The sequence below is a fragment of the Bos taurus genome, chromosome 16, assembly GCF_002263795.3.
Source record: "Bos taurus isolate L1 Dominette 01449 registration number 42190680 breed Hereford chromosome 16, ARS-UCD2.0, whole genome shotgun sequence".
NCBI classification, from domain to species: Eukaryota; Metazoa; Chordata; class Mammalia; order Artiodactyla; family Bovidae; genus Bos; species Bos taurus.
In genome coordinates, this window is record NC_037343.1 from 6,450,092 (window position 1) to 6,473,131 (window position 23,040).

Consider the following 23,040-nt stretch of genomic DNA (forward strand, 5'->3'; position numbering starts at 1 on the left):
GCAGACTCTTCACCATGGCCCGTAGACTTCTCTAATTGCTACATGTGGGCTTAGTTGCTCCATGGCATGTGGGATCTTAGTTTCCCAACCAGGGAGCGAATCCATGCCTCGTGCTTTGGAAGATAGATTCTTAACCACTAGACGACCAGGGAAGTCACTGTGGCCATATTTCTTGGACTATCTATGCTGTTGTAAAATAATTTAGGGTTTATCTTGATACCTCTTACCATTATGTGGCATGTTAGTTGCTCTGTCTTGTCTGACTCTTTGCTACTCCATGGAGTGTGGCCCACCAGGCCTACTCTACATGGAATTCTCCAGGCAAGAATACTAGAGTGAGTTGCCATTCCCTTCTATGGGGGATCTCCTTGACCCAGGGATTGAACCCAGGCCTCCTGCATTGCAGGAAGATTCTTTACAGTCTGAATCACCAGGGAAGCTCCCTTACCATTAAATCCTATTCCTTATCAGATCCTATTGTTCCTGTGTGTGAGATATCCATGAATATATCTACTTCTCTTCTTTACCATCCCACCTTATTCCAAGCTTTTCCCATTTCTCACCTGAATCATTTATTCTTTGGGTGAGACTTCCTTTATTTTATTTTATTTGTTTCCTTTAGAGCTAAATAGTTCATTTTGAAATATAAAACTAAATGTACTTTCCCTCCCTTTACACTGTTAGGGGAAAATAATTAAAAATTCAATTTTTTTCCAGTCCAGAAAATCTCTCCATGAAGGCAGGAGATAAAGAACACACTTCTATCACTAAGTAATGCTAAGACCAGGATGTGAGACACATGGGCAACCCAGTAGGCATCTGCAAGATAGAAACCTTATTTTCTGATACAGCCAAGTGGATGCAACCCATCATTTAAATGTTCTCAAGATAATCAGTAATGAGTCCTGGAATAAGAAGACTTGACAACACAGTTTATCACCTACCATTCATCTTGACTTTGCTTGGTAATTGGAATGATCATCTGTATTAACTAAATGGCCTTACCCAGAGGAAAATCAAACTTCCTAGGTTTTTTTTTTTTTTTTTAGATTTTTTTTCACATGAACCATTTTCAAAGCTTTTATTTGCTACAATATTGCTTTTGTTTGATGTTTTGTTTTTTTGATTGGGAAGCATGTGGGATCTAGCTCCCCTATCAGGCACTGAACTCACACCTCCTGCATTGGAAGGTGAAGTCTTAACAACTGGGCCACCAGGGAAGTCCTCTCCTAGGTTTTTTTGCATTTTTTTTAAATTTTATTTTATTTTTAAACTTTACATATTGTATTAGATTTGCCAAATATCAAAATGAATCCGCCACAGGTATACATGTGTTCCTCATCCTGAACCCTCCTCCCTCCTCCCTCCCCATACCATCCCTCTGGGTCTTCCCAGTGCACTAGCCCCAAGCATCCAGTATTGTGCATCGAACCTGGACTGGCAACTCATTTCATACATGATATTGTACATGTTTCAATGCCATTCTCCCAAATCTTCCCACCCTCTCCCTCTGCAACAGAGTCCATAAGACTGTTCTATACATCAGTGTCTCTCTTGCTGTCTCATACACAGGGTTATTGTTAGCATCTTTCTAAATTCCATATATATGCATTAGTATACTGTATTGGTGTTTTTCTTTCTGGCTTACTTCACTCTGTATAATAGGCTCCAGTTTCATCCACCTCATTAGAACTGATTCAAATGTATTCTTTTTAATGTCTGAGTAATGCTCCATTGTGTATATGTACGACAGCTTTCTTATCCATTCATCTGCTGATGGGCATCTAGGTTGCTTCCATGTCCTGGCTGCAATGAACATTGGGGTACACGTGTCTCTTTCCCTTCTGGTTTCCTCAGTGTGTATGCCCAGCAGAGGGATTGCTGGATCATAAGGCAGTTCTATTTCCAGTTTTTTAAGGAATCTCCACACTGGTCTCCATAGTGGCTGTACTAGTTTGCATTCCCACCAACAGTGTAAGAGGGTTTCCTTTTCTCCACACCCTCTTCAGCATTTATTGCTTGTAGACTTTTGGATCACAGCCATTCTGACTGGTGTGAAATGGTACCTCATAGTGGTTTTGATTTGCATTTCTCTGATAATGAGTGATGTTGAGCATCTTTTCATGAGTTTGTTAGCCATCTGTATGTCTTCTTTGGAGAAATGTCTATTTAGATCTTTGGCCCATTTTTTGATTGGGTCATTTACTTTTCTGGAGTTGAGCTGTAGGAGTTGCTTGTATATTTCTGAGATTAGTTGTTTGTCAGTTGCTTCATTCGCTATTATTTTCTCCCATTCTGAAGGCTGCCTTTTCACCTTGCTGATAGTTTCCTTTGATGTGCAGAAGCTTTTAAGTTTAATTAGGTCCCATTTGTTTATTTTTGCTTTTATTTCCAATCTTCTGGGAGGTGGGTCATAGAGGGTCCTGCTGTGATGTATGTCAGAGTGTTTTGCCTATGTTCTCCTCTAGGAGTTTTATAGTTTCTGGTCTTATGTTTAGATCTTTAATCCATTTTGAGTTTATTTTTGTGTATGGTGTTAGAAAGTGTTCTAGTTTCATTCTTTTACAAGTGGTTGACCAGATTTCCCAGCACCACTTGTTAAAGAGATTGTCTTTAATCCATTGTATATTCTTGCCTCTTTTGTCAAAGATAAGGTGTCCATATGTGCGTGGATTTATCTCTGGGCTTTCTATTTTGTTCCATTGATCTATATTTCTGTCTTTGTGCCAGTACCATACTGTCTTGATAACTGTGGCTTTGTAGTAGAGCCTGAAGTCAGGTAGGTTGATTCCTCCAGTTCCATTCTTCTTTCTCAAGATCGCTTTGGCTATTCGAGGTTTTTTGTATTTCCATACAAATTGTGAAATTATTTGTTCTAGCTCTGTGAAGAATACCTTTGGTAGCTTGATAGGGATTGCATTGAATCTATAAATTGCTTTGGGTAGTATACTCATTTTCACTATATTGATTCTTCCAATCCATGAACATGGTATATTTCTCCATCTATTAGTGTTCTCTTTGATTGCTTTCACCAGTGTTTTATAGTTTTCTATATATAGGTCTTTAGTTTCTTTAGGTAGATATATTCCTAAGTATTTTATTCTTTTCGTTGCAATGGTGAATGGAATTGTTTCTTTAATTTCTCTTTCTGTTTTCTCATTATTAGTGTATAGGAATGCAAGGGATTTCTGTGTGTTGATTTTATATCCTGCAACTTTACTATAATCATTGATTAGTTCTAGTAATTTTCTGGTGGAGTCTTTAGGGTTTTCTATGTAGAGGATCATGTCATCTGCAAATAGTGAGAGTTTTACTTCTTTTCCGATTTGGATACCTTTTATTTCTTTTTCTGCTCTGATTGCTGTGGCCAAAACTTCCAAAACTATGTTGAATAGTAATGGTGAAAGTGGGCACCCTTGTCTTGTTCCTGACTTTAGAGGGAATGCTTTCAGATTTTCACCATTGAGGATAATGTTTGCTGTGGGTTTGTCATATATAGCTTTTATTATATTGAGGTATGTTCCTTCTATTCCTGCTTTCTGGAGAGTTTTTATCATAAATGGATGTTGAATTTTGTCAAAGGCTTTCTCTGCATCTATTGAGGTAATCATATGGTTTTTATTTTTCAATTTGTTAATGTGGTGTATTACATTGATTGATTTGCGGATATTGAAGAATCCTTGCATCCCTGGGATAAAGTCCACTTGGTCATGGTGTATGATCTTTTTAATGTGTTGTTGGATTCCGATTGCTAGAATTTTGTTAAGGATTTTTGCATCTATGTTCATCAGTGATATTGGCCTGTAGTTTTCTTTTTTTTGTGGGATCTTTGTCAGGTTTTGGTATTAGGGTGATGGTGGCCTCATAGAATGAGTTTGGAAGTTTACCTTCCTCTGCAATTTTCTGGACGAGTTTGAGCAGGATAGGTGTTAGCTCTTCTCTAAATTTTTGGTAGAATTCAGCTGTGAAGCCGTCTGGACCTGGGCTTTTGTTTGCTGGAAGATTTTTGATTACAGTTTCAAGTTCCGTGCTTGTGATGGGTCTGTTAAGATTTTCTATTTCTTCCTGGTCGAGTTTTGGAAAGTTGTACTTTTCTAAGAATTTGTCCATTTCTTCCACGTTGTCCATTTTATTGGCATATAATTGTTGATAGTAGTCTCTTATGATCCTTTGTATTTCTGTGTTGTCTGTTGTGATCTCTCCATTTTCGTTTCTAATTTTATTGATTTGATTTTTCTCCCTTTGTTTCTTGATGAGTCTGGCTAATGGTTTGTCAATTTTATTTATCCTTTCAAAGAACCAGCTTTTGGCTTTGTTGATTTTTGCTATGACCTCTTTTGTTTCTTTTGCATTTACTTCTGCCCTAATTTTAAATATTTCTTTCCTTCTACTAACCCTGTTATTTTGCAACTTGAAGCCTTGAAGATTCTGCTGTCCTACTACAGAAACTGAGAGATGGGGAGCTATCTCCCTTGATGTTTACATCTCAAAGAGATGGCTCCCTGGTCCTTGAGAAAGAAACACATTCCTAGGTTTGTAAAGCCCACCAGAGGCTGACCTAGTTTTCAAAACGATTTATATGATTTCAAAAGAACATAGTATTTATGCACAGATTTTTTTAAAGGAAATGCTCAAAGGGAAAGAAGCGTGGAGAAATCACTTTATTTTCAAGAGGGTGAATTAAGCTTCTCAGTTTTAATTTGTATTTGTCTTTACAACACCAGAAGTGTTTTCATTTTTCTTAGGATAAAGACCAGACATCTTAAGAGGCTAATCCTGCTGCCTGGTTTCCTTACCTCTCCAGTTTTCTCTGACTCCATTTTCTTTTCAACACAATTTCAACTACGTTTTCCGTTATTCTATCAGAATTCTCACCACATTGCTTTAGCATAAGATTATTTTTCTGTTTTACCATCCCCTCAACAAATTTAGCCTTGGTCAGATACTTTACATCTCAGCTCAGTCCTTTTCACGAAGTGCTGTCTTTTGCAGGAGATTTTAAGCTGCAAGAACATTGCCACTGTGCCAGATTTTGCACACTCTTGCTTTATGCCAAGTGTAAACTGTGTTTTCTTGATGCATAGTAAGCTCTTTACTGATATTTTTAAAGGAATTAATTAAAAAGTTAACATTAAAATTTAGAAATTAGTAAAAAGAATGGGATGGGGTGGGGGAGGCTCAAGAGGGAAATGCTATATGTATAATTAGAGCTGATTCACTCTGTTGTACAGCAGAAACAAACACATTGTAAAGAAATTACCCTCTAATTAAAATGAATTTTAAAAATTAATTCAAAAATTAATAAAAAATAAAAGAGAATATGATTAAATATTTATCACAAACCAGATAATCATGATGGTGTGATCACTCATCTAGAGCCAGACATCCTGGAATGGGAAGTCAAGTGGGCCTTAGAAAGCATCACTATGAACAAAGCTAATGGAGGTGATGGAATTCCAGTTGAGCTATTTCAAATCCGGGAAGATGATGCTGTGAAAGTGCTGCACTCAGTATGGCAGCAAATTTGAAAACTCAGCAGTGGCCACAGGACTGGAAAAGCTCAGTTTTCATTCCAATCCCAAAGAAAGACAATGCCAAAGAATGCTCAAACTACAGCACAATTGCACTCATCTCACATGCTAGTAAAATAATGCTCAAAATTCTCCAAGCCAGGCTTCAGCAATACATGAACTGTGAACTTCCTGATGTTCAAACTGGTTTTAGAAAAGGCAGAGGAACCAGAGATCAAATTGCCAACCTCCGCTGGATCATGGAAAAAGCAAGAGAGTTCCAGAAAAAAACATCTATTTCTGCTTTATTGACTATGCCAAAGCCTTTGACTATATGGATCACAATAAACTGTGGAAAATTCTGAAAGAGATGGGAATACCAGACCACCTGATCTGCCTCTTGAGAAATTTGTATGCAGGTCAGGAAGCAGCAGTTAGAACTGGACATGGAACAACAGACTGGTTCCAAATAGGAAAAGGAGTACGTCAAGGCTGTATATTATCACCCTGCTTATTTAACTTATATGCAGAGTACATCATGAGAAACGCTGGACTGGAAGAAACACAAGCTGGAACCAAGATTGCCAGGAGAAATATCAATAATCTCAGATATGCAGATGACACCACCCTTATGGCAGAAAGTGAAGAGGAACTAAAAAGCCTCTTGATGAAATGGAGAGTGAAAAAGTTGGCTTAAAACTCAACATTCAGAAAATGAAGATCATGGCATCCGGTCCCTCATTTCATGGGAAATAGGTGGGAAAACAGTGGAAACAGTATCAGACTTTATTTTTCTGGGCTCCAAAATCACTACAGATGGTGACTGCAGCCATGAAATTAAAAGACACTTACTCCTTGGAAGGAAAGTTATGACCAATCTAGATAGCATATTGAAAAGCAGAGACATTACTTTGCCAACAAAGGTCCATCTAGTCAAGGCTATGGTTTTTCCTGTGGTCATGTATGGATGTGAGAGTTGGACTGTGAAGAAGGCTGAGTGACGAAGAATTGATGCTTTTGAACTGTGGCGTTGGAGAAGACTCTTGAGAGTCCCTTGGACTGCAAGGAGATCCAACCAGTCCATTCTGAAGGAGATCAGCCCTGGGATTTCTTTGAAGGGAATGATGTTAAAGCTGAAACTCCAGTACTTTGGCCACCTCATGCGAAGAGTTGACTTATTGGAAAAGACTCTGATGCTAGAGGGATTGGGGGCAGGAGGAGAAGGGGATGACAGAGGATGAAATGGCTGGATGGCATCACTGACTCGATGGACGTGAGTCTGAGTGAACTTCGGGAGTTGGTGATGGACAGGGAGGCCTGGTGTGCTGCGATTCATGGGGTCACAAAGAGTCGGACACGACTGCGTGACTGAACTGAACTGAACTGAACTGAACTGAAGTGGAGGTCCATCTAGTCAAGGCTATGGTTTTTCCAGTGTCATGTATGAATGTGAGAGTTGGTTGGACTGTGAAGAAAGCTGAGCTCCGAAGAGTTAATGCTTTTGAAGATGTTGGAGAAGATTCTTGACAGTCCCTTGGACTGCAAGGAGATCCAACCAGTCCATCCTAAAGGACATCAGTCCTGGGTGTTCATTGGAAAGACTAATGCTGAAGCTGAAACTCCAATACTTTGGCCACTTCACGTGAAGAGTTGACTCGTTGCAAAAGACCATGATGCTGGGAGGGATTGGAGGCAGGAGGAAGAGGGGATGACAGAGGATGAGATGGCTGGATGGCATCACCGACTCAATGGACATGAGTTTGGGTAAACTCCGGGAGTTGGTGATGCACAGAGAGGCCTGATGTGCTGTGATTCATGGGGTCGGAAAGAGTTGGACATGAAGGAGTGACTGAACTGAACTGAACTGATGCTTCTTAATGGTTTAAAAAAAGGTGTAGAACTGGTTTCATTCAGTTCAGTTCAGTTCAGCTCAGTTCAGTTCATCAATTCTTCATCATTCAGTTTTCTTTATAGTCCAACTGTCACATCCATACATTACCACTGGAAGAACCATAGCCTTGACTAGATGGACCTTTGTTGACAAAGCAATTTCTCTGCTTTTCAGTATGCTGTCTAGGTTGGTCATAATTTTTCTTCCAAGGAGTAAGCATCTTTTAACTTCATGGCTGCAATTGCCATCTGAAGTGATTTTGGAGCCCAGAAAAAATAGTCAGCCACTCTTCCCACTGTTTTGCCATCTATTTGCCATGAAGTGATTGGACTGGATGTCATTATCTTAATTTTCTGAATGTTGAGCTTTAAGCCAACCTTTTTACTCTCCTCTTTCGCTTTCATCAAGAGGCTCTTTAGTTCTTCTTCACTTTCTGCCTTAAGGGTGGTGTCATCTGCATATCTGAAGTTACTGATATTTCTCCCGGCAATCTTGATTCCAGCTTGTGCTTCCTCCAGCCCAGCGTTTCTCATGATGTACTCTGCATAGAAGTTAAATAAGCAGGATGACAATATACAGCCTTGAAGCACTCTTTTTCCTATTTGGAACCAGTCTGTTGTTCCATGTCCAGTTCTAACTGTTGCTTCATGACCTGTATACAGGTTTCTCAAGAGGCAGGCCCGGTGGTTTGGTATTCCTATCTCTTTCTGGATTTTCCACAGTTTATTGTGATCTACACAGTCAAAGGCTTTGGCATAGTCAATGAAGCAGAAATAGATGTGTTTCTGGATCTCTCCTTCTTTTTCAATGATCCTTTGGATGTTGGCAATTTGATCTCTGGTTCCTCTGCCTTTTTTAAAACCAGCTTAAACATCTAGATGTTCACGGTTCATGTATTGCTGAAGCCTAGCTTGGAGAATTTTGAGCATTATTTTACTAGCATGTGGGATGAGTGCAATTATGCAGTTGTTTGAGGATTCTTTAGCATTGTCTTTCTTTGAGATTGGAATGAAAACTGACCTTTTCCAATCCTGTGACCACTGCTGTTTTCCAAATTTGCTGGCATATTGAGTGCAACACTTTCACAGCATCGTCTTTCAGGATTTGAAATAGCTCAACTGGAATTCCATCACCTCCACTAGCTTTGTTCGCAGTGATGCTTCCTAAGGCCCACTTGACTTCACATTCCAGGATGTCTGGCTCTAGGTGAATGATCACACTATCATGATTATCTGCATCATGAAGATCTTTTTTGTACAGTTTTTCTGTGTATTCTTTCCACCTCTTCTTAATATCTTCTGCTTCTGTTAGGTCCATACCATTTCTATCCTTTATGGAGCCCATCTTTGCATGAAATGTTCCCTTGGTATCTCTAATTTTCTTGAAGAGATCTCTAGTCTTTCCCATTCTATTGTTTTCCTCTATTTCTTTGCATTGATCACTGAGGAAAGCTTTCTTATCTCTCCTTGCTATTCTTTGAAACTCTTCATTCATTGGGTGTATCTTTCCTTTTCTCCTTTTCTTTTCGCTTCCCTTCTTTCACAGCTGTTTGTAAGGCCTCCTCAGACAGCCATTTTGCTTTTTCATTTCTTTTTCTTGGGGATTGTCTTGACTCCTGTTTCCTGTACAATGTCACAAACCTCCATCCATAGTTCATCAGGCACTCTATGAAATCTAGTCCCTTAAATCTGTTCCTCACTTCCACTGTATAGTCATAAGGGATTTGATTTAGTTCATACCTGAATGGTCGAGTGATTTTCTCCACTTTCTTCAATTTGATCACTGAGTCAGGCTTTCCCATCTCTCCTTGCTCTTCTTTGGAACTCTGCATTCAAATGAGTATATCTTTCCTTTTCTCCTTTGTCTTTTGCTTATCTTCTTCTTTCAGCTATTTGTAAGGCCTCCTCAGACAACCGTTTTGCCTTTTTGCATTTCTTTTTCTTTGGTTGATTTTGATCACTGCCTCCTCTACATTAGAAAAAGTGACAGTTTGATGATGAAGAAATGCCATAGAGTTAGATCCCCATTTACAAGACAATGTTCTCGAAGAACTGAGCCTAGATGTTTGCAGTATTTAACCCATAAATGATAAGGAGAAATGTCATTATGATGGTGAAGGGAGAAAGTGGTATTTATTAATATAATATGTTTAACCAAAGTGCCTCTTACGTATACTTTATAGAATAAAAGAACATTTTGACAATGAAAAAAAAAGAAAAAGAATAATCAGTTTCATTTAGTGACCCAAGGGTAAAGATACACACACACACACATAAAAGCACATACATACACTCACATATACAAAAGGCAAACAATACATCAGAAACATGCAATAATGAACTAAATGTGAGCATACGTGCTCAGTCCCTCAGTCATGTCTGACTCTTTGTGATTTCCTCTGTCCGTGGAATTTTCCAGGCAGGAATAGTGCTTACCTTTCCTACTCCAGAGGATCTTTCGGACCCAAAGATGGATTAAGGAGGGCATGTTTTATAAAGAACTAAGTAAAAATATCAGAAAAGATTATATCTAAGGCAATACCAACCACAGGAAAAAATACATCACTAATAAGGTGAGAAGTTCACATTAAAGTTAGATGTAATGTTTAGCAGTGCTTTTTCAATTATACTATTTAATATGAAAGTGTATATAGTAAAATAGAACTTTCTTATATTCCTAATGGGAATGCAGATTTGTACAACTTTTTGCAAAATGATTTGGTAAATTTATGAAGAACCTTGAAATGTTGATATTTTTTGAACAAGTAAATCCACTTCTGATAATCTACTCTGGAATTCAGCAAGAAATGAGCAAGTAATGGTGCTTATTATTCAGTGTGTTACTAGTGTGATACAGGAAACATGATAAATATTCAAAATTGGAGAATAGTTTTCTAATTTATGGAAGAGAGTTATCTCTCTCTCTCTCTTTATATATATATATATATATATATATATATATATATATATATATATATATATGGGTTGAAATTTCTGTGTGGACACAAAATACCTATTTCAACAGATTGGAAATATGTCCTTTTGTATTTATTCCCAAGTTTAACAAATTTATATATATATATATATATATATATATGTTGTATACATATCTTTCTGTGTGCCGACTCTTGTGATCCCATAAATGGTAGCCTGCCAGGCTCCTCTGTTCATGGGATTCTCTAAGCAAGAATACTGGAGTAGGCTGCCATTTCCTTCTCCAGTGGAAACTTCCTGACCCAGGGATCGAACCCAGGTCTCCCCCACTGCAGGCAAACTCTTTACTAACTGATCTACAGGGGAAGCTCTCTATATATGTAGTTTCAAAGAGTTTCAAAGAGTCGGACAAGACTTAGTGACTAACACTTTCACTTTTCACAGATACAATATTAAATAACAAAACAACATTCCACTTATTCACTATAACCTATATTAAAGGCTAGAGTTTGTATGTATATAAGAATTGTCAAAACGACATTTTACCTTCAGGTGATCTAAGCACTCTTTATTTTGGTATGATCCATTTAAGGAGAATATTCACTGAATTTTTTCCCCAATTAAAACAACCATTGTTTATTTCTTTATTTTTTATTTAGGCATGGCTTTTCTTTATGTGTTTTATTTGTATTTCAAATAAATACCTCTTCCAAGACATTATTTGCATTTAGAAGAATAACTATATATTATCACCTTTAATAAAGCTGAATATGAATCTGTTTGTTGGAATTAGAGATAACTAAATTTTCTATACATACTAAAAAAATTAAAAAGCTGGTACATTTGATTCACTGCATATTATATTTTCTATGTTTTTACAAAATTATTCAAAACAAATTTCAACTCTGAAAGAAAATACATCTTGACCATGTAGAAAGAGGTATAAGTAGAAAACCATCAGGTATACATGTGCTCCACATGTATACCTGTGAAGGATTCATTTTGATGTTTGGCAAAACTAATACAATTACGTAAAGTTTAAAAATAAAATAAAATTTAAAAAAAAAAAGAAAGAAAACCATCAGGAAAATATTTGAACGAAAGTTAAGTATAAGAGATAGAGTGTGAGGTTCTTGAATTCAGCATTTTGTTTTCCTCTTAGTTCATAGCCTATTTGCTTTGGGCTCTGTTTTCCTGGCAAATCATTGACAGGTCCCTGAAGACATTAAGTATTCTGTTAAGTTAATATACTTGGCTTGGTGCACTGGTTGTGGGAATAGTATTGCTCCCATTTTCCTACAAAAGCTGCAGGCCAAAACAAAAACTAAAAATAAATAATAAATAAATAAAGGAGAAATAAAGGAAAAAATATAAGTTAAGGCAAATTTAAACATTATAAAATGATCAGTTTTGTTCAGTCGCTCAGTCCTGTCTGACTCTGCAACCCCCTCGACTGCAGCATGCCAGGCTTCCCTGTCCATCAGCAACTCCTGGAGCTTGCTCAAACTCGTGTCCATTGAGTCATGATGGTGATGCCATCCAACCGTCTCATCCTCTGTCGTCCCCTTCTCCTCCTGCCCTCAATCTTTCCCAGCATTAGGATCTTTTCCAGTGAGTCAGTTCTTTGCATCAGGTGGCCAAAGTATTGAGGTTTCAGCTTCAACATCAGTCCTTCCAATGAATATTCAGGACTGATCTCTTTAGGACGGACTGGTTGGATCTCCTTGCAGTTCAAGGGACTCTTAACAAGCTTCTCAGAAGCATCAGTTCTTTGGAGCTTAGCTTTCTTTATAGTCCAACTTTTCACATCCAGCCATGACTACTGGAAAAACCATAGCTTTGACTACATGGGCCTTTGTTGGCAAATTATAAAATGATAAATCAGATATGATATCCTTACTTTACGGTCTTCCTTATTAATTGATAACTGGAGGTAGATTTTAATAGATTTCACTGTTTGATCCTATTTGACCTATATGCACATTTTTCTATGGTATGAGAGTTGTTTGGCAGTGCATAGCTTGTAAGACTACAGTTACTAAAGAAATTGCTCTCACTGTATTGTGTTATTTTCTAATTAAAAATACAATTTAATCACATAGTCTATTATAATATTAACTTACAGTTAAAGAGTGTGTTTTGGAAAGTATTAGGCATCACCTACTGTACCAGGATGCTGATTTATAACATTTTGGTATAGTAGTGAGGTAAAAGTTACAGAGGCATACCAGTCACAGTATGTAACCTCTCACATCCCTCCATGTAAGAGTAATTAGATCTCATTGCTTTAAAAATAATAATAATAATTCTGAAAAGTATTCTTTAATAAAAAAGTTTAAATTCTCCTTATAACCCAGCAATCCCACTGCTGGGCATACACACTGAGGAAACTGAAGGGAAAGAGACGCGTGTACCCCAATGTTCATTGCAGCACTGTTTATAATAGTCAGGACATGGAAGCAACCTAGATGCCCATCAGCAGATGAATGGATAAGAAAGCTGTCGTACATATACACAATGGAGCATTACTCAGACATTAAAAAGAATACATTTGAATCAGTTCTAATGAGGTGGATGAAACTGGAGCCTATTATACAGAGTGAAGTAAGCCAGAAAGAAAAACACCAATACAGTATACTAACGCATATATATGGAATTTAGAAAGATGGTAACAATAACACTGTATACGAGACAGCAAAAGAGACACTGATGTATAAAACAGTCTTTTGGACTCTGTGGGAGAGGGAGAGGGAGAGGGTGGGATGATTTGGGAGAATGGCATTGAAACATGTACAATATCATGTATGAAATGAATCGCCCGTCCAGGTTCGATGCACGATACTGGATGCTTGGGGCTGGTGCACTGGCACGACCCAGAGGGATGGTACAGGGAGGGAGGAGGGAGGAGGGTTCAGGATGTGGAACATGTATATACCTGTGGAGGATTCATGTTGATATATGGCAAAACCCATACAATATTGTAAAGTTAAAAAATAAAATAAATAAATAAATAAATTCTTAGCAAAAAAGGCCCTTTAAAATAGTGAATGGTATATATTTTCATTTAAAGGAATGTAGATAACTGGAAAACTGATTTATTAAACTTCCTTAAGTAAATTACTTGATTTTTTTCATAAATAAGACTTCAAAATTATGAACTCTTTTTACCCACCCTCCCCCCCAGTTTTTAGTGATTTTGTGATTTTTTTAAAAAATATTTTTTTTCTTATTGTATATTTCTCATCACTTCGCTATGAGATGATGAGATTCTGGTGAGCAAATTGAGAACGACTGAGCATGCACATATGCATGCATGCTGGAGAGCAAAATGGAATTACTTTGCTGTTAATAAATTGTCTCTTGTGTTCTGGGCCATATTGTTGTTTTTCCTATCAGCCTACCATGTTGGTATTTTTTTTCTTTTTTTTTTTTAATGTGGACCATTTATAATGCCTTTGTTGAATTAGTTGCAACATTGCTTCTGCTTTCTGTTTTAATTTTTTGGCTGCAGGGCATGTGGGATCTTTGCTCCCCAACCAGGGACTGAACCCTCATACCCTTCATTGGAAGGTCAAGTCTTAACCACTGGACCACCAGCGAAGTCCCATTTTATTTTTTCCTTACTCAGAGATCATGTTGAATCATAAACTTTGAAAGAGGAGAATATCCACAGGGATCATGAAAAACTACATCAGGCAGCCCTATTAACACTAAGCTGCCTGCTACAGGTGGCACAGTTTGGTGGGAATGTACAACGAGATCACTCTATTCCTCCCAAAATGGTATAGGGGGATAGTTGCTATGTTTTGTGTTAATTCTTACTCAAAATTATAATGCAAAAGCTATTAGATTTCTGGAAAAAAAAGATTTTCTATGCCATATTTATCTTTCTAAAGCAGGATTATGAACTATTTATGAACTAATACAGAGACACCCGGAAAATGAAAAAAAAAAAAAAAAAGCTCATGATTTTAATGACAGAATAGTCTGTAATTTCTGTTTTTAAAAACAAGTAAATATAGAGATGGAAACAACTGTGGAGAGAATTGGGGAGAGTTGCTTTAGAATTAGCATGTGGTCTCTGTTTCTCATTGGTATAAAAGCATCTGTCTTACTCTTCCTCTTTAAAAAAAAAAATCTTATTTTATTCAGATTCTAGGGAGGAGTTGAAATTGGTTAGTCAAGTACTATGGTTTCTTGATAGACAAGGATAGAAAGACAGTAGAATTTTCAAGAGTTTGAGATTCATTATATTCATTAATATTTCTGATGTATCACAAACCATATGATTTTTAATATAGGAATAGTGTCCAGATTTGTACTGCATTATGGACTCCTCAAAATTAGTCTCACATGTTGTGGTTAGTTATGGGTGCACTAATTCACAGAAGATACCAATTAGGGCAGGTAGAAGAATGAAAACTTCCTCTGCCTTAAAGTGCAAGGGTAGAGAGTGTGTATAAGAACTCTGTTCAAATGCCTGGAAATATTTAAACTTCTGAAGGAAGTGACCACCTTGTTTATTTAAGTTGATGTGGTAGTCTTAAAAAAAAAAAAAGCAGATGTTTCATTGCCCACAATAATGTGGTGAGGAGTTCAGACAGGGCTTAGCAGAGTGCTTTATGAGATGTCAGCCTGCTGGACTTGATTATGACTGGAAGGTCCAAGATGGTGTCACTTATGTTGTGGTCCTGGTGCAGCCTGTTGGCTGGAGTTACTTGATTCTCCTCCATAAAGTTTCTCTCCACATAGTGGCCCAGCATTGAGGAGTTAGCCTAGGCTTGCTTAGCTTGTCCTGTTTTCCAGCAGAGCGAAGGCAAGAGGGAAGATGCTTGCTACATGATAGCCTTTTTACCTAGCACTAAATGTAGCTTACAGTGGATGTTTCTTTCTTTCCTTCCTTCCTTCCTTTGTTTCTTTCCTCTCTCTCTCCTCCCTCTCTCCCCTCCTTCCTTTCTTGGAGTATAATCACGTTACAATGTTGCATTAGTTTCTACTGTACAACAACCTAAATTAGCTATATATATATGTATGTGTATACACACACACACACACACACACACATATATATATATCCTGGGCTTCTCAGGTAGCCCTACAGTGCTGGAGACACAGAAGACTTGGATTCTATCCTGGGTCAGGAAGATCCCTTGAAGAGGGCATGGCAACCCATTCCAGTATTGTTGCCTGGAGAATCCCAGGGACAGAGAAGCCTGGCGGGCTCCCATCCCTAGGGTCGCAGAGTCAGACATGACTGAAGCGACTGTGCAAATGTATATACGTATATCCCCTCCCTCTTGGACCTCCCTGCTCCATTGGGTGTTCCCTAAATTAAACTAATTGAAAAAGGAAACTTTTTTTGGTTATGATTCAGGGCAACAGTAAGATAATAAGAAGCTGCAGGAAGAATTGTCTCATATTTAGGAATGGACTTCATCCTGATAAAGGCAGTGGATTCCCTGTCACTGACTGACTGCCAAGGTTGGTGTTCACCTTTCATGGATGATTTAGAAGATGTCTCTCTGAGGAACAGAAGAAAGCAGCTTTTGAAGAACACCTAAATTTTAATTTTATATGATTCGACCTTGTATATCCTTTTGCATTGCCTTTCTTTGAGATTGGAATGAAAACTGACCTTTTCCAGTCCTGTGGCCACTGCTGAGTTTTCCAAATTTGCTGGCATATTGAGTGCAGCACTTTCACAGCATCATCTTTCAGAATTTGAAATAGCTTAACTGGAATTCCATCACCTCCACTAGCTTTGTTCGCAGTGATGCTTTCTAAGGCCCACTTGACTTCCCATTCCAGGATGTCTGGCTCTAGGTGAGTGATCACACCATCGTGATTACCTGGGTCGTGAAGATCTTTTTTGTATAGTTCTTCTGTGTATTCTTGCCACCTCTTCTTAATATCTTCTGCTTATGTTAGGTCCGTACCATTTCTGTCCTTTTTGTGCCCATCTTTGCATGAAATGTTCCCTTGGTATCTCTAATTTTCTTGAAGAGATCTCTAGTCTTTCCCATTTTGTTGTTTTCCTCTATTTCTTTGCATTGATCCCTGAGGAAGGCTTTCTTGTCTCTTCTTGCTATTCTTTGGAACTCTGCATTCAGATGCTTATATCTTTCCTTTTCTCCTTTGCTTTTTGCTTCTCTTCTTTTCACGGATATTGGTAAGACCTCCCCAGACAGCCATTTTGCTTTTTTGCATTTCTTTTCCATGGGGATGGTTTTGATCCCTGTCTCCTGTACAATGTCACAAACCTCATTTCATAGTTCATCAGGTACTCTATCTATCAGATCTAGGCCCTTAAATCTATTTCCCACTTCCACTCTATAATCATAAGGGATTTGATTTAGGTCATACCTGTATGGTCTAGTGGTTTTCCCTACTTTCTTCAATTTAAATCTGAATTTGGCAATAAGTAATTCATGGTATGAGCCACAGTTAGCTCCCGGTCTTGTTTTTGTTGACTGTATAGAGCCTCTCCATCTTTGGCTGGAAAGAATATAATCAGTCTGATTTCAGTGTTGACCATCTGGTGATGTCCATGTGTAGAGTCTTCTCGTGTGTTGTTGGAAGAGGGTGTTTGTTATGACCAGTGCATTTTCTTGGCAAAACTCTATTAGTCTTTGCCCTGCTTCATTCCGTATTCCAAGGCCAAATTTGCCTGTTACTCCAGGTGTTTCTTCACTTCCTACTTTTGCATTCCAGTCCCCTATAATGAAGAAGACATCTTTTTTGGGTGTTCTAAAAGGTCTTGTAGGTCTTCATAAAACCGTTCAACTTCAGCTTCTTCAGCATTACTGTTTGGGGCATAGACTTGGATTACTGTGATATTGAATGGTTTGCCTTGGAAACGAACAGAGATTATTCTTTCGTTTTTGAGATTGCATCCAAGTACTGCATTTCAGACTCTTTTGTTGACCATGATGGCTACTCCATTTCTTCTGAGGGATTCCTGCCTGCAGTAGTAGATATAATGGTCATCTGAGTTAAATTCACCCATTCCAGTCCATTTTAGTTTGCTGACTCCTAGAATGTCAACATTCACTCTTGCCATCTCTTGTTTGACCACTTCCAATTTGCCTTGATTCATGGACCTGACATTGCAGGTCCCTATGCAATATTGCTCTTTACAGCATCGGACCTTGCTTCTACCACCAGTCACATTCACAGCTGGGTATTCTTTTTGCTTTGGCTCCATCCCTTCATTCTTTCTGGAGTTATTTCTCCACTGATCTCCAGTAGCATATTGGGCACCTACTGACCTGGGAAATTCCTCTTTCAGTATCCTATCATTTTGCCTTTTCATACTGTTGATGGGGTTCACAAGGCAAGAATACTGAAGTGGTTTGCCATTCCCTTCTCCAGTGGACCACATTCTGTCAGATCTCTCCACCAAGACCCGCCCATCTTAGGTTGCCCCATGGGCATGGCTTAGTTTCACTGAGTTAGACAAGGCTGTGGTCCTAGTGTGATTAGATTGACTAGTTTTCTGTGAGTATGGTTTCAGTGTGTCTGCCCTCTGATGCCCTCTTGCAACACCCACCGTCTTACTTGGGTTTCTCTTACCTTGGGCGTGGGGTATCTCTTCACGGCTGCTCCAGCAAAGCGCAGCCGCTGCTCCTTACCTTGGACTGGTGCACAGTTGCACTCATCTCACACGCTAATAAAGTAATGCTCAAAATTCTCAAAGCCAGGCTTCAGCAATACGTGAACCGTGAACTTCCTGATGTTCAAGCTGGTTTTAGAAAAGGCAGAGGAACCAGAGATCAAATTGCCAACATCTGCTGGATCATGGAAAAAGCAAGAGAGATCCAGAAAAACATCTATTTCTGCTTTATTGACTATGCTAAAGCCTTTGACTATATGGATCACAATAAACTGTGGAAAATTCTGAAAGAGATGGGAATACCAGACCACATGACCTGCCTCTTGAGAAATCTGTATGCAGGTCAGGAAGCAACAGTTAGAAATGGACATGGAACAACAGACTGGTTCCAAATAGGAAAAGGAGTTCGTCAAGGCTGTATATTGTCACCCTGTTTATTTAACTTATATACAGAGTACATCATGAGAAACGCTGGACTGGAAGAAACACAAGCTGGAATCAAGATTGCCGGGAGAAATATCAATAACCTCAGATATGCAGATGACATCACCCTTATGGCAGGAAGTGAAGAGGAACTAAAAAGCCTCTTGATGAAAGTGCAAGTGGAGAGTGAAAAAGTTGGCTTAAAGCTCAACATTTAGAAAATGAAGATCATGGCATCCGGTCCCATCACTTCATAGGAAATAGATGGGGAAACAGTGGAAATAGTATCAGACTTTATTTTGGGGGCTCCAAAATCACTGCAAATGGTGACTGCAGCCATGAAATTAAAAGATGCTTACTCCTTGGAAGGAAAGTTATGACAACCTAGATAGCATATTCAAAAGCAGAGACATTACTTTGCGAACAAAGGTCCGTCTAGTCAAGGCTATGGTTTTTCCTGTGGTCACGTATGGATGTGAGACTTGGACTGTGAAGAAGGCTGAGGACCAAAGAATTGATGCATTTGAACTGTGGTGTTGGAGAAGACTCTTGAGAGTCTCTTGGACTGCAAGGAGATCCAACCAGTCCATTCTGAAGGAGATCAGCCCCGGGATTTCTTTGGAAGGAATGATGCTAAAGCTGAAACTCCAGTACTTTGGCCACCTCATGCAGAGTTGACTCACTGGAAAAGATTCTGATGCTGGGAGGGATTGGGGGCAGGAGGAGAAGGGGACGACAGAGGATGAGATGGCTGGATGGCATCACTGACTCAATGGACATGAGTCTGAGTGAACTCTGGGAGTTGGTGATGGACGGGGTGGCCTGGCGTGCTGCGATTCATGGGGTCACAAAGAGTTGGACGTGACTGAGCGACTGAACTGACTGACTGAACTGTATATCCTTGGCTTGCAAAAAACTGCTGTCACCACGATATAAGTGAAATAGCAAAGTAGAGTTTATTTTTGTAATTTCCTCTCTGCACTTCAGAATTTCTCTCTTCTTAAAAACCATTTTTCCCTTTTCAACACTTTCCAAAGCCCCACGTATACCTGTCTCCTAATGACTCTCCTGTTCCCTCTAGTTCTACTCTTTATGCAAACAATTCAAAACATCAAATTTATGTTCTGTTCCTCACGTCCAAAGAAAAACAGTTCTTATTACTCATGTTTTTGTGTTGCATCTGATGAAAATAATTCAAGAGAAGTTATGGATTTAAAATAAATTGAATGATCTCAGAGAGTGTCTATGCATGAGTTGTGTGTCTTTGGTCACTTAGTCTTGTCTGACTCTTTGTGATCCCCTGGATTGTAGCCCACCATGCTCCTCTGTCCATGGAATTCCCAGGCAAGAATGCTAGAGTGGGTTGACATTTCCTTCTCCAGGGGATGTTCCTGATCCAGGGGCGGGACTCTGGTCTCCTGCATTGCAGACATGTCTTTACTGACTGTGCCACCAGGGAAGCCCTTATGTGTGAGTTAATCCCCATCAATCTCTTAAGTGTTCAGGCCTGCATGGGGCAAGAACAGGAAGCTCCTAAGCTCTATATACCTCCTGGAAACCATGCTGAGCCCACTCACTTTTTTCAGTGACTCCTGTCACAAGGGCAGTGCTGTAAAAACATGCACCTTGAACTGAGAGAGCTTGGTCTCACAAAACTTCTGCAAATATCTGAACTCAAGAATCATACATATATGAATGTGAAGAGTTGCTTATATGTAGAGAAAAGAATATCATTAGGAACATAATTTCCCTGTGACACTTTCAAATGTCCCATAAAGTCAACTTGAATTTACCAACAATGACTTTTTCCTAGCATGCTTTTTTTTCTATTTTTCCTTTTCCTTTTACTGTTCCCACAGCCTTTGGTTTTGAGAACAAAAAGCATCGATCTGAAGGAAACAAAGGTTCCCATGATAATTAAGTGGAAAGGGAATAGAAGTGAGAAACAGAGTGGATCTCATGTCTGCTGGCTGATTTATTTTAGAACCTGTACAAGTGATCTTGTGTTTATTTTTAAGCCTGTGTACATGGATAAAATATAAATGTGGTCTACATTTAAAATCCTAAATGATGTCCTATATGTTAACAAGAGATAACATAGAAAGACTACAAGGCTGAAGTTATTTTCTTGATTTTGACAGTCTTTAATTATAATAGTATACCTAACAGAAATTATGTGTAATATAAAAATCCATCCACATTTTTTTTCTGACAGAGTGATCACAAAATGTGTGATGTTTAAAATAACTGATCTTCATTTTGTGTTTTTTCTTACACGTGGTACTGGAAGCAAAACACTTAAGAGGAATCTAGACAATCCAAATGTTTGAACTTCCAAGTGATTTTGCCAGAATCTTTGAGTTTCAATTTTTTTTTCTCTCACTCCTGCTGAGAAAGTACACACATTTTGAAAGTTAGTTTATTAGAGTGCTTTTTCCCCCTTTAAGCTGATGATAAACATATGGGAGTGGGATTGAATTAGAGACAAGCTGTTGGTTTCTATTGAATATTTAAAAAATGTAAGTTATCAAAAAATTTTTAACTATCCAGTGATTGGCCAAAGTTTATTAGAAGTTCAGTAAATGGATATAAAATCATCCTGATGTGGAGCTTATAGGAAGAAACATGGTTGGTGTTTATTTCATAATTGGGGCTATGACTATTTGGCTTAGCACTTAAAGTTATAAAGTTATGGTATTCAAGGAAAAGAATTAACCAGAAAGGGATGCTGAAATTCACACAGTGGCAGCAAGAATATTATTATTATTTTTTACACCATTTTTTGGGTTATCTCTTGGTTTGTTATTTTTGGAACCACATATCTAGAAAAATATAAAAATGTGTTCTATATATTATATATATAAAATAGAAATAATATATCTATAAGAAAATGACACATAGTATAATATATAATGGTATATATATATATTATATATACATGCTATATAATAATTATAATTATGTAATAGTATAATTATAATGTAACATATATACATGTACATAGGTATACATGTGTATATGTATACATATATAGTATATTATAATTATTATTCTATTATATAGTTATAATTATCATAACATATGTATCAGAGAAGGCAATGGCACCCCACTCCAGTACTCTTGCCTGGGAAATCCCATGGATGGAGGAGCCTGGTGGGCTGCAGTCCATGGGGTCGCTACAAGTCGGACATGACTGAGTGACTTCACTTTCACTTTTCACTTCCATGCATTGGTGGAGGAAATGGCAACCCACTCCAGAATTCTTGCCTGGAGAATCCCAGGGACAGGGGAGCCTGGTGGGCTGCCGTCTGTGGGGTCGCAGCAGCAGCAGCAGCAACATATGTATATATAATGTTATAATTTTATAATTATTACATTATATTATATTATAATTATACTTAAAAGGCACTTGCTTCTTGGAAGGAAAGCTGTGACAAACCTAGGTAGGGTTTTATGAAGCAGAGATATCAGTTTGCTGGCTAAGGTCCCTCTAGTCAAAGCTGTGGTTTTTCCAGTAGTCACGTATGGTTGTGAGAGTTGGACCCTAAAGAAGGCTGAACACCGAAGAATTGATGCTTTTGAGCTGTGATGCTGGAGAAAACTCTTCAGAGTTCCTCGAACTGCAAGGAGATACAGCCAGTGAATCCTAAACGAAATCAACCCTGAATATTCATCGGAAGGACTGATATTGAAGCCGAAGCTCCGATACTTTGGCCACTTGATGCGAAAAGAGGTTGATGCTGGAAAATATTGAGGTCAGGAGGAGAAGGGGATGACAGGTTGAGATGGTTGGATGGCATCACCAACTCAATGAACATGAGTTTGAGTAAACTCCAGGAGGTAGTGAAGGACAAGGAAGCCTTTTATGCTGCAGTCCATGGAGATGCAGAGTCGGACACAACTTAGTGACTCAACAATAATAACATCTATAATGTTATAACATATAGTGGAATATATATTATTAACATGTTATAATATATAACAGTATATATAATATGTATGTAACAGATATTATACTTTTATAGTTCTATACTCCTAAGAAATATTTAAACAGATGGAGAATATACATTAGAGATAGTCACTGATTTTAAAGTATATACTTATAAATACATCTACTTCCATATCTATTGAAAAAGTAGACTTCTGAGAAATCAAATGGTATATCTTAGAGTTATATCTAAAAGGCAAGAGAGACCTGCATTTCATTTACACCTGTATGACACTAGATTCACAAAACCATTTAACTTTGGGGGTTCTTCATTTCATCATTTGTAAGTTGGTGGGGCTGAACCAGAAGACCATTTCTAGCTCTAGTTTGTTTGACTGAAGAAAGAAACAGGACAGTCTTAGAACATCTGTAAGAACTAGCGATCTGCCTTTGGGGCCTTTTCACCTGCATTTCTTTGACACTTCACCCTCTTCTTTCCTGCCTATCATCTTCTTGCTGAAAATATTCAGGTGTCAGGGCCCATGAGGTTTTCTACTGAACTCCTTTCTTCTTGCAAAGGTTTGTGGTGACTTTTATAACTTGCCATTTAGTTTAACCTCTACTAAAACACCCAGGCCTTTTCCATTTAAACTCTGCTTTCAACTAGCAGTAAGAAATAAATACTTGAATGAACTAAGTAGCAGGCTTCCAGGTTCTCAGTTGTTAGTACGCATCACTTGTTG

The 23,040-nt window shown here is 38.2% G+C and overlaps 1 protein-coding gene across 3 annotated transcripts in view; it reads left to right on the forward strand.

The window, feature by feature from the left end:
• The window catches only part of KCNT2 (potassium sodium-activated channel subfamily T member 2), a 443,182-nt gene that overhangs the window by 61,954 nt on the left and 358,188 nt on the right, over positions 1-23,040 (forward strand). The window lies entirely within an intron of this gene.